The sequence below is a fragment of the Cenococcum geophilum genome (assembly GCF_001692895.1).
Source record: "Cenococcum geophilum 1.58 unplaced genomic scaffold K441scaffold_16, whole genome shotgun sequence".
NCBI classification, from domain to species: Eukaryota; Fungi; Ascomycota; class Dothideomycetes; order Gloniales; family Gloniaceae; genus Cenococcum; species Cenococcum geophilum.
Genome location: NW_027137574.1, coordinates 1,416,662 through 1,435,158, shown reverse-complemented (window position 1 = coordinate 1,435,158; position 18,497 = coordinate 1,416,662).

The window sequence follows — 18,497 nt, the reverse complement described above, 5'->3', positions numbered from 1 at the left end:
TTACTTTTTAATCTCTTTAGGAACTACTGCTACCGTAATAAGCCTACGGACGCGCTAGTATTATAAACTTTACTCTACCACTATAGAGTTATTAGGGGGCGCCCGTTACTCGCCCCCCTACCCTCTATTACTATTTCCTTTATAACCTAGAACTAGTTTAGTATATTTTAGCTAATAAGCTACTAGGTAACCGCCTTAAGGCCTTTTTATATTAAGAGCAGTGTCTTATAGTTCTCTATGCTAGCTACTAAAAGTATTACTTCTTAGTTAGTACGTAAGGGGCATAATAGTATTATATGTTTTAGTGTCTGTCTTAGCCAGCTATATTTATATATTGGGCTATCTATTAGGACACCTACCTAGTAGAGCCAGTCTTTTAGTCCTATTATTCCTATTCTTAAGAGTNTNNCTATTATATTTTCTNCCTTTATTAGGCCTTNTTAGAGCCCTAGAGTGTTTACCCCCTATAACGTTAACTATACTATAGCTTAGGTTCCTCTTGCCTTAGTTAGCCTCTATACCTTTAACTCCTATATACCTCTTTAGCGTTAGTCTAGCCAGTATTATATTGCTATAGATGGTTTCCCGGCATTCTTTTATACTCTACTTTAGCTCCTTTCTCTCTCTTNNTATTNTNNTTACTNGCCTNTTATACGTNTCCCTTNNTCCTCTATATAGGCCTAGGCCCTAAAGCAGCACTATTTTTCTTCTGCTTTCTTTACCTGTTTCTCTAATATATCTTCCCTACTTTAGGGTTGTTGGTTTATTCTCCTATAAGGCGCCTTAAAGTCCCTCTATAGTTTATTTAGGCGTGTCTTAATATACTTTATAATATTAAAGTTATATTCCTTTTATGCCCTTTATATTGCAGCGGCTTTAATATATAGTTATAGGGGGGAATATTAGCTTCCTTCTTAAGCAGTACTATGGCCGTTTGCTTATATCCGCCTATTATACTCTAAAGGCAGGCTATTTAGACCTTTTAAAGTAGTTTAAGGAGCGATTTAGGGGGGCCTTTTTTAGATTCTCTAATGGCCTAAATACTAGACCTATATATTATAGTTGGCCGGACGACTGCTATATATAGTAGGCGTGACCTTTAAAAGTATAGACCCTATATAGAATTAACGATCCTAGATAATACGCTATACTATACTTAGCCCTTATAGGCCGCTTACGCCGTATATACGCTCTACTAGAGCTTACTATCTACCTATACTCCTAATACTCTTAGGCCCTAAACTAGTTAACCCCTAAAGCCTTAAATGCGAATTATATACTAGAGATCTATAGATTAGTTACGTTTTCTTATAAAATAGATTAGCTGGTATTTCTCTAGTAAGAATTAGACTTTATATCGCCTTGCCTATTCTATATAGGTATTATAAGCTTTCTTTAGTATTTATTACGGACGCTTTAAGTACAATATTACAACTACTTGGGGAAGAGTCGGAAGAAGCTAGTTGGTTAATTTAAGCACGGTCTAAGATGGAGCCGATAGAGCTATATAACGAGGAATGGTAACCAAGGTCACGTAATATAATCTATATAATCTATAGGATCTGTATAATCCGTAACAGAGTAAATAGAGCACACGTATATTATATACAAGAAGGATTTCATGGGAGTACGGTTGTGTATTTAAGGACCCTTAGTCCCTACCTAGATAGTTCCTTCCTTGTAGTAATTCTTAGAATATAATTAAAGTTAATCTATTAGGCAACCACTCCACTAGTTATTATTACGTTGTTAACTTTAACTTATATTACCTATATACCTAGCCTAATAACGAGCCCACCGTAGTTTTTGCTACAAGGTTCCGTTACACAATTACTACCTAGTTACGGTATTAAGTATAGAAAGTCGAATAACATGCCACTAAAAGCAGCCACCATAACGCCATTAACGGCGGCAACTACTTTAAGGTTAGGTAATACCAGTATAGCAGATACTGACTTATAGTAACCTATAACGGTCGGACAACTATAAGAAATAGTCGACTAGTTAATAATAAATAATGCAGCGTTAGAAGAAAGAATTAACGGGATAGGCGTAGTAAAGGTTAAGTTACTATTAATTGAAAGATTCTTAGGAGAGAGATTAAAGCTTAAGGGATTTCTTACGCAAATGCACTTTAAGGTCGCGTAGGAAGGAGCTAAGCTGGCAACACCTATGGATTAAATAGCCTATGCAGGACTATTCCTGTTAGGAAGAGCACTTAAGTAGTTTAAGCCTTACCTTATAGAAATATAGGTAAATAGAATAACAACCACTAATTAGGAGGTGCGGTTTATATTTTTAAGCTAGAATAGATTTATAGAACGACTTATACAAATGTTTAGAGACCTAGAGGCAGTGACTATAGCGGAAAGAAAACTCTAAGATATTACGCAACGAACCTTAGCAATTAAATACACTATGCAGTTTTAGACGCTAGTAATATAAGTTAAGTAGAATAATAGGGCGCTTATAGCATAGTATAAATAAGGACTTAAGGCTAAAGTCTAGGACGCGATTATCTTAATAGAAGATGCGGACACCCTAAGGGAACTAATAGATTAAGCGATTAAGATTAATAATTGGATCTACTAAAGGGAACAGACTAAGAGAGGTTAGGATAGAGTTCTATAGTTATATAAGACGTAGAGTACGCATTAACTAAAGCTAAGTTAGAAATTATAGTATAGCACAAAGCTAATAGACCTAAGTAGTACTAAAGAAGCCTATAAGAGATAGAGTAAGAAACTGTAAAAACCTAAAGGTTAAGGATCTAGTAATTATAGGACTAAGGAGTAAAGGCTAAACTAAGGATCTTAATAGCAGAAGACGTTTAGGCGGACTCTATAGCAAAGTTAATAGTTTAAAGATAGAGCTTATATAAATTGTGGAAAATAAGGTTATTTTATAAGGGATTATAAAGATAGTCAGAGTTACTATGTAATAAAGGAAACGAGACTAATAGTAGATAATATATATATATAGAGGGACGGCAGTATACTATAAGGAACAAAAGAATGTTTAATTAAAAGTTTTACGTTTTATTATAACAACACATACTAAATTTATAAAGACGCTAAGTATAGCGTAAGCTATTAGCTATAGAAGCCAAAATCTATAGAGTATAAAGGAACTAATAAACCAGTTTGTAGATCGGATATTAAAGATAATAAATTTAATATAGGCGAAACATTCTATAACGATAAGGTAATAAAGGCAGCTTACTAAAAGTATATAGACCTTAGAGATATTATACTAGAAGTAGAGGATAATTCCACTATAGAATAGGGAACATTAGTAGGGATTAAGACCCTACTAGATATAATGTCTATTGCTTTATAAGACGCAAGAGAAGTAGGATAAAAAACTACTTTGGCACTTAATAAAGGCAAGAAGCTAAAGGCTTAAGATTCTTAAGATAAGATAAGAGATAACTAAGACTCTTAAGACAAGATAAGGTAAGCTTAAGAACCTATAACGGATAGAAACCGATAGAGTAAAGTAATAGCTTAGTTTAAAGATATACGAATAAGCTTAGGATAGAGTTTCCTACAGGTATAAGACTCTTAAGATAAGATAAGTAAGATTTAAAACTCTTAAAACGAGATAAGAATATCTAAGTCTAGTTAGACTAAGAGAGGAGCTAAGCTTAAGTTAGAAGTAAGCTTGGGATTAAAGAATCTAAGGGACTAAGAATTTGGAGTATAAATTAAAACACCTATAAGTAAGAGGTAAGAGGCTTCTTTACAGATTAGAGAATCTGCAGTATAAATAGTAGTTAGATTAGGAGATAGGTATATAGACCTAGAAGACTTACTAAGAGAATATAGTGTTTGGCCTAAAGATTAAAGAGTTAATACTAAGATTAAAAAGTAAGATAACTTTGAGAATTTAAGCGCAAGACGTAAGCTAAAAGAAACCATAGAAAAGTTTAGATAAAGAATTATCGCATAGTAGGATTAGAAACTAGATAAGAGATTTAGTATACTAGGTTGTATAAGGGACAGCGCACCCGTATAAAAGATTACTAATAGGCCTAGAATAGGTACACTAAGAGCTAAGTAGCTTACTAAACTAGAAGATGAAGAGGATTTAGGGATTCTAACTAGGTTTAAGGAACAATATATAAAAGGTTATTATGATGCAGTAATAAGAAGATATTTCCTTATGGATACGCCGTATATACTTTAGTAGCTATACTAAAAGTAATATAGGCAAAGGCATAATGATAAGTGGGAAGATTTCTATATGTGGTTAGATAAGAAAGTTATCTAAAACCACCCAATTATAGAGAAGGCTATAAATCATATTAAAGGTGCCTTAATTATAACGTTAAAAGATTTAGAGGAGTAATTAGAGGACTAGAGAAGCGAGAGATAAATTATAATATCTGCAAACGAAGTTGTAACGCTTAGATTAATATAAGAGAGGTTTAAACTTAAGGACGAAGACGAGCTAAGAGTTAACCTAAAACATTAAGTATATTATATATTAGCGTAGATAGCGTATGTGGATAATGCGTGTAATATATATAGAGCACTAAAAGATAAGAACCGAAAGTACCTAGTAAGGATATATTAGTTATTAGATAAGGCGAAATATAGAAACGCTAGGTATATATATAGTTGGCACCCTATAGAAGTATAAGCCTAAGGGGACTTAATACTTTAACTAGGAAGATTTCTTATAGAAGAATGCCTAAATAGACGATAGTGGTAGGAATGCCTAGAAAACACGTATTTATGGTATATTAAAGATAAAAAGTAAACTAAGTATTAGCTTAAGTTGGACTAAGTATAAATAGAATTAAGTAGCTAATAGTTAGGAAAAGTAGAGGCCTATAAAACTAGAGGGAACTAGTAGTAGAGCCTTAGACCCTTAAAGAAATTTAAGGACGATACCTAAATTTATAAGTTAAGTAGTAAGATTAATAGTTTAAAGCATTAATAGATAATAGAGTAATAAGGAACTATATCTTACTAGTAGTAGTTAAAAGAATAGGATTACCATATAGGAAAAAGGAGTACCCTTACCTATTAGTAATAATTTTAGAAGATCTAATAGCCTATAGAGGAGGTATTATTAGTCTTAAAATAGAACCTATTTAGCTAACTATTAAAGGGAGATAAATTAAGATATCTTTTAATATATTACTATTAGGGAATAATAAGGCAGTACTAGAAATGCCTTAGTTATAGAAATATAATCTAAAGATTAATTAGGTTATAGGTTAGGTTAATATTAGAAATACTTAACGCCGTAAAGTATAATAATAAACTAAGTTAGTATGGTACTAGGTTAGAGCAATATATAAAAAGACTAAGCGAGGCTTAAGTTATATACTAAAGAGATACTATAAGTATAGTAAGAAACTATAGTTATTAGAAAGTAAGAAGCTATTAAAGTATATAGCGTAGGACTATAAGATAGAGTTAGAACCAGAAATAAGTCTAAAGTTCTTTCTAATTTATAAGCTTACTAAAGAAGAAGGTAGAGTATTAAAAGAGTTTATCTAGGAAAACTTACGAAAGGGATATATTAGACTATTATAGTTATTAGCGGGTTATCTAGTACTATTTATACTAAAGAAAAATAGTAAACTAAGACTGTATATTAACTATAGATAGTTAAATAGTATTACTAGGAAGGATAGGTATTCTTTACCCTTAATTAGCAAAATCTAAGATAGGATAGGTAACGCGTAAATCTTTATAAAGATAGATCTAAAATAAGCGTACTATTAAATCCGGATTAAGGAAGGCGACGAATAAAAGGCAGCCTTTAGGTTAAAGGAAGAACTATATAAACTATTAGTTATATAATTTAGGCTTATAAACATACTAGTAATATTTTAGAAGCGTATTAATAATATATTAGGAGAATACTTGGATAAATTTATTATAGTATATCTTAATAATATTATTATCTACTTAATAACTAAGGAAGAATATAGAGAATACGTTAAATAGGTCTTAAAGAGACTATAAGAAGAATAGATGCTAGTAGTAATTAAGAAATACGAGTTCTTTACTAAAAAGACCAATTTTGTTAAATTTATTATTAAACTAGGCTAACTTAGTATTGATCTAAAAAAGATTAAGGCTATAGTAAATTAGTAGGAACTAGAGAACGTTATATAGTTAAGATCGTTTTTAAGGTTTTGTAATTACTATAGAAGGTTTATAGCATAATGGTTAAAAGATATTAAACCATTTACGCGATTAATAAAGAAAGAAGAACTATAGGTATAGGGAAAGGAATAGCAGAAATTGTTTAAGGAAGTTAAAAGGTTATTTACCTAGGAGCTAGTTCTTAAAATCTATTAACTAGGACTAGAGACGGTCGTAGAAATAGATATATTAGACTTTATACTAGGGGTATACTTTATATAGAAATATTAAGACGGATAGCACCTAGTGGCATACTATAGTTGGAAGATAACACTACTAGAGTTAAACTATAACATCTATAATAAGGAGTTATTAAGTATAATTATAGCACTAAAGGAATAGAGAGCATTTTTATAAGGTATAGAGAAACTATTTATAATTAAGATAGATTATAAAAACCTAATAGGATTCCTAATAATAAAGGAACTTAACTAAAGATAGGTTAGATGGGTAGAGATGCTTATAGAATACTATTTTAAGATTTAGTATACTAAGGGTATAGATAATACGTAAGCAGATACTTTAAGTTAAAAGGCTAAACTATAAAATAATAAAAAGCTATTAGGGGCTTTACTGTAAAAAGATATAGATGGACTAATTAGGTATAATTATCTAAAAATTATAGTAACTTAAGAAGAACTAAAAAGAGTTTATAAGTTATTAGAGAGCTTTTAGGTATAAAGAATTCTAGAGGTATAACTAAAAGATCTATAGACAGATATATACGAAAATTGAGAAGTAAAGTATATCCTAAGAAGTATAGTAAAATAATTCGTGGAAGATTTCTATAAGGGATTAACTTAAGGACATAATAGAGCCGCGGGCTTAGTATTAAGACTCTAGAAGGAGTATATTATTAACAGAATCTAGGGCTTAGCGCGAAAAGTTATAAAAAAATATCTAGATTGCTAAAAAAATAAATTAATAAGGCATAAGCTATATAGAGGGCTATAACCTATTAAAATACTAGAGAGACTATAGGAGGTTATATTATAGGACTTTATTATTAAGTTACTAAAGTTAAGAGATCCTATTACTAGATAAGATTATAATACAATCTTAGTAATAGTAGATAAGCTTATAACGTATTTGGTAAGCCTATAAGCTATATAAGCCTATAGGCCACCCTATTAAAATCGCGAAAACCGCGATATGTTATATAACTACAACCTTAATAGCTATACTATAACAGCAGGAGGACTTTTTTCAAAAGGGCAGACTTATTCTAGCTCTTAATGCCTATAAGAAAGGCCAATTTACAAGTTTCTGTAAGGCTACTAGCACGTATAATATGTCCAGAACTATAGCCCAGCGACGTAATAAAGGCATTACACTAAGACGTAGTTCTATTACGTTAAATTACCGTCTTACACCAGTATAAGAAGAGAGCCTTAAGTAGTGGATTCTATTAATAGATTAGCGCGGTATACCACCAAGAATTGCGATTATATGGTAGATAGCTAGTATTTTAGCTACGTAGCGCGCTAGATCTACCACTATTAAACCTATCGGCGAGAAATAGGTATATAATTTTATTAAGCGCTATAACAACCTACAATCTAAATTTAATCGTAAGTATAACTACTAGTATACTTAATATAAGGATCCTGTGCTTATTCGGGGCTAGTTTAAACACATTCTAGACGTAAAGATATAATATAGGATTCTCAATAATAATACCTAGAATTTTAATAAGACTAGCTTTTAGATAGGCGTTATTATAACTATAAGAGTTATTACTAGAACTAATAGGGCTAGCCGGCCTAGAACAATATAGCTAGGTAATTAAGAATAGGTTATAATTATTAAATACATTAATATAATGGGAGGTGTAATTTCGCTACTAGTTATCTTTAAAGTAGTAATATACTAGGCTGCTTAGTACGAGGACGACATTATTCTATATAACTAGTTAATTAGCGTTAGTAAGAATAGCTAGATAACGAATAAGATTAGCCTAACTTAGCTAAATCTATTTTATAAGTATACAAAAAATCGCACTATTAGCACGTATTAAATGCTTATACTAGACGGCCACGGCAGCCATATTAACCCTAAATTCGATTAGTTCTGCCTAGATTACAAAATTATTATTATTTATATACCGGCGCATTTATCGCACCTACTATAGCCTCTAGATATAGGCTATTTCTCAGCACTAAAGCAGGACTACGGACGCAGTATTAAACAGCTTATAGGCCGTGGCGTTAACTATATTAATAAACGCGAATTTTTACCACTGTATAGGCAGGCTAGGTAAATAGCACTATATTAAAACAATATACAGGCAGGATTCGCAGCTACTAGCCTTATTTTATACAGCCCTAATTATATACTATTATAGTTATATACCAAATTTCAGACACTATTACCCTAACGCCGTCTGTTAAATACATTTTAGGCAGCTAAAATACCTTATAATATTACTAAGCTATAAATATAGACAGCCTTACTAAAGCGCTATCTTAGGCACTATATATATAGCCCACTAAGTCTAATAGGATAAGCCCTTAGCTAGCTTATTAAGGGGTGTAAAATAGCAATATTAAGCGCTATGCTACTTATAAGCAAAAATAAGAAGCTATATATAGAAAACCAGCGCTAGAAAAAGAAGAGGGTAAAGAAGCGCACGTATATAGCTAAGGGGGGTATTCTATTAGGAGTAGAAGGGGCCTTTTAAGTATAAGCTGCCCAAGAGGGGGTAGTAGAGGGGGTAGTAGAGGCAGCGGCCAAGCGACCGTAACGAGCACTACGTAAGTATAGTATGTGCGCTTTAATAGAACATACGGCGCGTATATACCCTAGACGGCAGATAACTAGCTAGCAGATAGCTACACTAAATATAATTATTTGTAGTTAAGTAATTTCTAATTTTACGATCGCGATTTTAATGGGGTGGCCTATAGGCTTATATGGCCTATAGGCTTACTGAATATGTTAAAGTAGGGATACTTTATAGCATATATAGAAGAGATATTAGTAGAAGATATCGCTAAAATCTATATTAAAAAAGTATTTATAAGATATAGAGTACTAAGTAAGATTATATTAGATAGAGATTTAAGATTTATAGTAGTATTCTAGGAGGTATTCTTAGCGGAATAAGGAGTTAGAGTAGTAACTTCTACTATATATTATCCGTAGACAGATAGTTAAATAAAAAGATTAAATTAGACACTAGAGTAGTATCTAAGACATTATATTAATTACGTATAAAATAATTAGGTATCGCTATTACTAGTTATATAGTTTATATATAATATAACACCTTAAAAAGGAATAGGCATATTACTATTTAAGGTAAATTATAAATATAAGCTAAGGATATCGTTATTACTATAATAAGTAAAGAAAATAAGTAGTATAGCTAAAGAAAGAATAAAGACGTTAATAAATCTTTATATAGACCTTATAGAATTAGTAAAGAGAGTATAAAAAAGAATAAAAAAGTACTATAATGCTAAGAGATTTAAGGGACTAAATCTTAAGGAGGGAAATAAAGTATAGCTACTATATAAAAATTTTAAGAGTTAACAACTAAGTAAAAAGTTAGACTATGTTAAACTAGGACCTTTTAAAATTAAGTAAAGGATTTTACTGGTTATATTTAAGTTAAACCTACTAGCTAAAATAAAGATTTACCCTATATAGTATATTGTAATGCTAGAGCTAGTATATAGGAATATTAAGCTATTAGTTTATAAAGTAGACATATATAGAGGATAAGAGGAAGATAAATAGTAAGTTTTAAAGATTGTTAACTATAAGGACTTTAATAATAAAATATAGTATAAGGTTAAGTGGATAGGCTATAATAAGACTACCTAGGAACTATTAAAGAATTTAAAGAACGCTATAGGAAAGGTATAGGAGTATTAGAAGAGATTAGGTTAGGCAGTATTAATAAAGAAGGATCGCTAAAAAATAAGTCACCTAAGGGGGACCTAAGAAGAGCAGTTACTAAACTACTTAGATTTATTTCCTTCTTAGCTAGAAGAGAATCCGTTCTTTTATTACTAAGTTCCTATAGACCCTATTCTATAAGTTTCTACTCCTTAAAATAAACCTTCTTACGGACCTTCTTAAGACGGATTAATTAAGTGGACGCCGTAAGATAAGACTTAAGGGCCTATTACTAAGTATTAGTAGCCTTTTATTCTGCATTATAAGAACGGTATAACTTCGCTAAAGTAATAGATAGTTTATTATCTAGCTATATAGTAATAGATTAAATATAAAACCCTAAGACAAATTAATTAGGGAACTAGACGACTATTAAGAGTAATAAGTTATATATATTTAGTAAGCACTATAGGTAACTTGTAGGCGCCTTGTAGGCGCCTTATAGGCGAGTCCTAAAAGGCGGGGAGATAGATTACGGGGTTTTCTTAAGTTAAGTCTTTTTTAATTTGAGTTTTCTCCCTATATATAAATAAGGAGTAGTCTGCGTAGGCCTAATAGGGATTTAAATTGGACGTTAAGCAATGAATTATTATTATTATATATATTTAGTATTAGAGATGGAGTAAATGTTATAAAATAAACAAATATTCGCTCTAGTATACTTTAAGTAAGAGGATGGTTATTATAAGGATAGACTCGCCAATGTAATATAGACTAACCCCTCTTTTAAACAGCAAGAATATAGAGATAGTATAATCTTACTGTATAATTATAGTACCTGTTGCACTAACCGCGTGCCTACGCGTTCAGTGCACTAAGTACGCGATTATGTGTTTGGTGTACTAACCACCCACTTATATATCTGGTGCACTTATAAAGCACTAACTAATTAAGGGGGAGGTGTATTAGTATATAGACTACGTAGTCTGCTTTATATAATTGATAGTTACTATTATCTAAAAGAGTATATGATACTATATGTATTTCGTGCCCCTGGATCTAACTCACTCGTGCTATTAAATTGGTACGAATACTAATTAGTAAGCGNGTATAGATTAGCAATCACTTAATACCCCCCCCCCGAGCGATACTTGATAGTGACTACCTATTTAGACTCCTAGTACGACCTACTAGAAGGTTGGAAGTCGGGGATTACGGACTATTACTAACTTTATATACTTATTTAAGTCTTAATACGGTTTACTAGAAGTATAATAGACGCGAATATAGACCTATACGGAACCCCCTACCCTTAAACCTCAATCCCTTATCCCTACTATACCCTCTTTTAATACCTCTAATGTCTTTTTAGACCCCTTATGGAGACCTTTTACCCTTTTACGAACCGTTACGGACTTGTTAATTACCCTTATGGACTGTTATAGAGACCTACCCCTTTATAAACTACTATAGACCTATTAAGACCCCTTATGGATACTCTTACCCTTCTACGAACCGCTATAGATATTAACTGCTTTTACGGACCACTATAAGACCTCTTCTACCCACTATATACTATACTACACTATATAGTATAGCAGACCTAAGGAAGTAAGTTAATAAAGGCTAGGAAAAGTAGAGGTAGGAAGCCGACCTTATATCTATACCTGATATTAACAACTATATTAAATTCAAAGTTCTTAAATATGAATATTTTAAGCTTATAAACGTCAACCTATAAGAGCAATACTAGGAAGACTTTACGGACTTTATAGAAACTATCTTTAAAGTATACAACCCTACTACTATCTATAATCTATGGACCCTCTTATATAACTAAGGTATATAGATTAAAAGGAATAAATAAGTTACTATTATATAGTCCTTATACAATATAATANANAANAAGGACNAAACGGAATNGACTAAAGAGGAAATCCTANACNAGTTCNAAGAAACTAANNAACTCTTTACTTCTTCTAAACTTAATATAATCGCTAGCCTTATACCTAACCTACTTAACTAAATTCGTCCTATAAACCTAAATAGTCTTGAAATTAATCTTACTAGCTAAAGTATACCTAGTATTTAAGTTATGGACTATAATACCCTTGTAACCTAAAATATGGACTAAACCCCTTTTGTTATTTAAGTCATAAATCTGTAAGCTATATATTTATAAGTTATAGATCTATAACCTACCTAAGTAAAGTCCTATAGTAAGGAGCTAGTAAACCTAGCTAAGCTCTATACTAACAAATCTAAGTATAGCGGTAAAAATGATAATTTTAACTTTAAACTAACTATCTTTATAGACCTTTGCTAAAAGGCTAATATTCCTAAATAAGAGTTTAGCTAAGCCTACTCTACTATGCTGCGCGGTCTAGTACTTAACTATTATTATACTAACCTTAAAAGTAAACCCCTTAGTGTTCCCTTTAATAAGCTATATAAAGCTACCTATAACTACTTTAAAGGACCGGAATATAGGTGTAATATCCTTACCTAATAGAATGCGACTAAGCTATGGACCGTAATTAATAAAAATACTAAAAAATCGACTATAGAGTGCCTATAAATTCTTATTAAAGACCTCTGGCACCTATAGCACGGCCTTAACACTAAGCTTTAAATAGATAACTTCCTATATAATAAACTTATTACGGCCTACTAGAAAGTAGAGCCTTATAAGTACGCCTATTATAAGCCTATAGATACTTTAGCTAGCCTTATTAATAATTTACGCTCCTCTATTATAATGTATAAAGTCTTAAACCTACTAGGTAGTACTTAAGCCTTTATTATAGATATTTAATATCCGTAAATAGACTTAGACGTCTACTTTACGGACCACTACTACCGCTAGTAGTACCCGTATCGACTAGGCCCTACCTATAACCCCTGTAATAACTCCTATACAAAAGTATACCCCTATAGACAAACCAGCTAGAAGTGCTTTATATGCGGTAAGGAAGGATATTAGTCTATAAGGTATACCTAGAAAGAACGTAATAAGTCTAAGAAGAGATTTGATAATTGGATTAACTAGTTTATCTTAGACTATAAAGGAGAGAAAGTAGAGGAGTCTCTTAATAAGTCAATAGAAGCCCTTATAATTGACTTTAACTCAAATACTTAGGAATAGGAGATTTTAGAGACGTTCCTAACTACTTATAGACCTTTTACAGATAACTAAGCCTTTAATATTACGACTATATTAGCCGACCGTTCCTTTATACACTTAATTACACCTAAAAACTAGCCTATAAGTATACCCGTTAAACCTGTTATGGATGTTACGGACTATAAACAGGACCTATTTATATATATTACTATAAAACGCTATACCCCTAAAGAATTCTACGGTGTTATAATTAATATAGGTGCCTCTAAGAAATCTACTGTAGGTTACGGATAATACCTTATATATAAGACCACCGTAAATAACAATACGGATATTAATACTATGTAAAATGGGGCCGTAAACGTCTAATTTGGTATTGGCTTAACCGTATTAATTAGATTAGTTAAAGTTAAGACTCTAATTAGCCTAGTTAACTTCTATATAATAAAAGCGGACACCCCTTTCCTACTCTACCTTATAGATATAGATAGACTATAGGTCTACTATAACAATATTACGGACACCCTAATTGGCCCTATAACTGCCCTAGAAAGTAAGCATATTACCCTACTAATTATACGACGATTTGGATACCCGTTCCTTATATAGGGAGAAACTTTATAGACCTATATTTAGGAATCTTTTAACTATAACCTATACTACCTTACTAGTACTAAGATCTACTACCTATACCGCCGTTTCAGCCACCTATTAGCTAAAAAGCTATATAGAGTCCTTAAACGCTTTGGATATGACGACGTTAATAAAAAGGCAATTAACTACCTAACTAAATACTGCTCCTTTTACTAGAAATATAGACGTTCCCTAGGCTAATTTAAGTTTACCCTTTATAAGGATCTTAACTTTAACTATTTAGTATACGTAGATATTATATACATTAACGGCAGCCTAGTACTATATATAATTAATAAGGTAACCCATTATTAAGCCACCTGTTAGTTATAAAATATATCTATAAAATATACTTAGGATATTCTACGGACCTACTAGATTAATATGTATGTTAAACCCCCTAAGTATATTACCTACGACGCTAGTAGGAACTTTATTAGTAAGGAATTCTAGTAGTATACTATAGCTATAGCTATATTAACAAAAGCTGTTCTAGTTAAGGCGTATTAGTCTATTAGGCTTATTAAGTAAGCTTACCTAGCCTTATGGAGAGCTTACTAGATTATTATGGACGAATATAAGGATATTTAAAAGGAACTAGCTCTATAGATGGCTGTAAAAGCTGTTAATAACACTACTAGCCCTAATAGACTAGTACCTACCCTTTTAGTTTATAGAGCCTATTTAAGGATAAGCAACTTAGGCCCTCCTACCCTGTCTATTATAGAATGAGCAGCTATAATATAGAAGGCAATGGCCGAAATAGTTAAATTATAGGCTAAATAAACTGTTAATAACGCCCTATATTACCGTAACGGACCTAATATAACCTTAGTATATAACCTCCCGCTTAACTCTAAAGTCCTTATATAGCGTAAAAGTAGTAGCTAAAATAGACCCTATTGTTTACTAGCCGTAGAAAACGAGACGTACTATATATAGCTTCCTAGCAGGCCAACTAGCTTTAAAAGCACGTCTGTAAAACTCTACTTTTAGCCTGAAACTACCTATAACGTCAAGCTAGACGAACTAGAAGTAACTGCTGAACTAGATAAACTAGAAGTAACTACTGAATTAAATGAATTAGAAGCACCCTTGCCTACCCTATAAGTCCCCTAGAAACCTACTAAACCTACTATAAAGTGTGGTTAAGGACGCCCCTAAAAGCACCCTATAACTAAGAACCCTGTAATAAAGAATTACTTAACCTTTGTAGGAATATCTATAAGGTAACCTCTGCTTATGGATATATTAGTTTTAGTATAGGAAACCCTGTTTACGGACTTATAATATAAAGAGATTAACGGATTACTTAAAAAGGGTATCTTTATAGTTATAATGGAGAAAGACATTCTATAAGGCGTCCGTATATTTAACTTATACTTTATTAATAAAATTAAGCACCCTAGTACTAATAAAGCTTTTAAAAAGTTAAGGCTTATTATATAAGCCTATAATAACTAGGGAAAAGACTTAATCCTTATGTAATTGCCTATAATTTAACGGATTAGCTAATGGATTATACTTATATTTACGCCTAGACTATAGCAAACTAAACCTATAACCCTTTACTTATGGGATATCTTATAAGCCTATATACAGTCTAATACCTACCTAAGTAGGGATATTTTTATATAACTACCGCTTAAGCTTAATCTATAACTAGGAATAATTTTATAGGTTATAAAACCTTTATATGGAGTACCGGAAGCTAGAAACTATTAGTTTAAGATATACTACTAGTACTACGTTAGTAAACTTAAAATAGAACAGTTAACCTACGACCCCTACCTCCTATATAGCCTATTAAACGGCCTTAGTATTATTAGACTCTAAATAGACGATACCCTATTTCTAGTAGACTAGACCTTTATGGACGCTAAAGAAACTAAACTATAAAAGGCTAAGTTCTTAGTAAAGCCGTAAGAGTAGTTAACTAAGTAGAATCTAATTAAGTTTAATAGAGGCCTAATTATATAAAATGGTAACCTAATTAAGCTAACTTAGGAACGCTAAGCTTAAAACCTAAAGCCTATTATAGTAAAGCCTACGGACCTTACTAGCTTCTATGGAGAAACCTATAAGACCGTAAATATAAAGGACTAATACGTTGTATAGCGTGTAAAAGGCGCCTATATTGCCACAATCTGTTAACCTAAATCTGCTTATAATTTATCCTTTACGGCCCAAGTAGTAGATCTGTAAGAAGAAAATATTAAGCAGCTTAATAAGCGCATTTAGTAGCAAATTAACAATGCAGTAAGGGGACTTACTTTTGTACTACTAGACCTAAGTTTCCTTAGCTTACTAGTATTTATGGACGCCTCCTTTACTAATAATAAAGACCTATTATTATAAATCGGCTTTGTAATTGTACTTATGGACCGTAATTAGGACGTAAATATACTATACTAGTCCTTAATTAAATGCAAATAAGTAACCCGTAGCGTACTAGCTTATAGCTTTAATATCCCTTTGGCTGGTAGATTTAGTCCTATGGTTATCGATAAGAGCTAGCTAATAGAGTTAATGGGATTAAGGCTCTGTGACTATACGCGTATTTTTAATTCTGGTGTTCGCGTATGGTCTAACTCTTGTAGGACGCTACCAGCCGAAGGGATAGCAGCTGTAATTAAATTAACGGTCTAGAAGATTCTATAACTAGAGTAGTTACCCCTAGTTTTATACACTGATTTAAAGTCCCTTTATAACTGCCTAGTTAAACTAGGTACGATATAAGAGAAGAGGCTTAGAGTTAACCTAATGTGCTTACGTTAGGCCTATAAACGACGTAAAATTATGGAGGTTAAATAGATTAGCGGTGGAAATAACCTAGTAGACGCTATAATTAAGGCAAAGTTGTATTAAGCCCTTAAAACCCTAATTAATATAAATAAGCTTAATCTAAAAGTTATAGAATGGGTAAAACGGGACTAATAGAGCACCTATAGTACGTCTACGGCCCGTTAGAAGGCTGTACGGCTCGTTATATAGTATAGGTGGAAAACGGTAGAAAGCTATGGTGGAATTTGGTGGACTTATGTAACCTGCCGAATTTTATAGGGTGGTTAAATTGACTAATTACGATTTTCTACCCCCGGGATAGAAAATCGCCATTAGCTCGCTTAGCACTAGCGCCTTGGCGGCCCTTAAGATCTGACTTACGGTTTGTCTACGGCCCGTTAAAAGGCCGTATGGTTCATTTTACAGACCGTAAGTAGGACTTATGGCTAGCTTAAAGCACTGTTTGGAAGGCAGCCTAGACGGTACCTTGGGGGAGATTTCCTATGTATTTTCCTTTGTGTTTTATGGTTTTATTAAAGCAATTACGGAGGCTGTATATAGGCGGTTTCATTTTTTAAGTACCGCTAGTGTATAATTATAGCACCTGTTGTACTAACCGCGTGCCTACGCGTTTGGTGCACTAAGTACGCGATTACGTGTTTGGTGTACCAACCACCCGCTTACGTATCTAGTGCACTTATAAAGTACTGACTAATTAAGGGGGAGGTATATTAGTATATAGACCACGTAGTCTGCTTTATATAATTGATAGTTACTATTATCTAAAAGAGCATACGATATTATATGTATTTCGTGCCCCTGGATCTAACTTACTTGTGCCATTAAATTGGTACAAACACTTACTAAAAGATAATATTGTAGTAATAGTGCGAACGCAATGAGTAGTTAAGGAAGAAGAAATTGCTTTAGGTATAATAAGTAATAATATTAACTAAATTAATTAGANAGATATTATACCTCTAGTAAACAANTTAGAGNTATTNNAAATCTTTAAGGANAAAGATANAGAGAAGGGAGATAGTGTTATGGACGCTTTAAGTATAATATTATAACTACTTAGGGAAGAGTTAAAAGAAGCTAGTTAGTTAATTTAAGTACAGTTTAAGATAGAGCCGATAGAGCTATATAATAAGGAATAGTAACTAAGGTTATATAATATAATCTATATAATTTATAGGATCTGTATAATCTATAATAGAGTAAATAAAGTATACGTATATTATATATAAGAAGGATTTTATAGGAGTATAGTTATATATTTAAGGACCCTTAATCCCTACCTAAATAGTTCCTTCCTTATAGTAATTCTTAGAATATAATTAAAGTTAATCTATTAGGTAACTACTCTACCAGTTATTATTACGTTATTAACTTTAACTTATATTACCTATATACCTAGCCTAATAATAAGCCTACCGTAGTTCTTATTGTTGGAATATATATGTTAGAATATATAGACAGAGGTACGCGGTCGCGCGTCTCTAATTAGTCACCCTTATGGTGACTTATTAGCCCCCTACTTAGGCACCGCGATTTTTATAATCCTTTGCTTTTAATTGAAATAAGAATAACAATCATTATACTATTTATAAACCGTAGCTATGTGATATCCCCTTGTGTAACCAACACTAATTAGTAGTTAACTTTACTATTATACTATAGAGTAGCTAGGTATTCCACTAAGAAGAGATAAGCCACTATACTAGTGCTACTTATGCTAAAGAAAGCTGTCTTTTAAGGTTAGAACTGGTCCTAAACCTTAAATAGAACTCTTTTACGAATCTAAGGATTTAAAGGCTAGAACTAGTCCTAAGCCTTTCTAAGATTACGGATTCTTGCGTCTATTACGCAGAACAATACGCTTTATAAGTCTTTGCGATTTAAGGCTAGAACTGGTCCTAAGCCCTATAATCGCAAATATATAT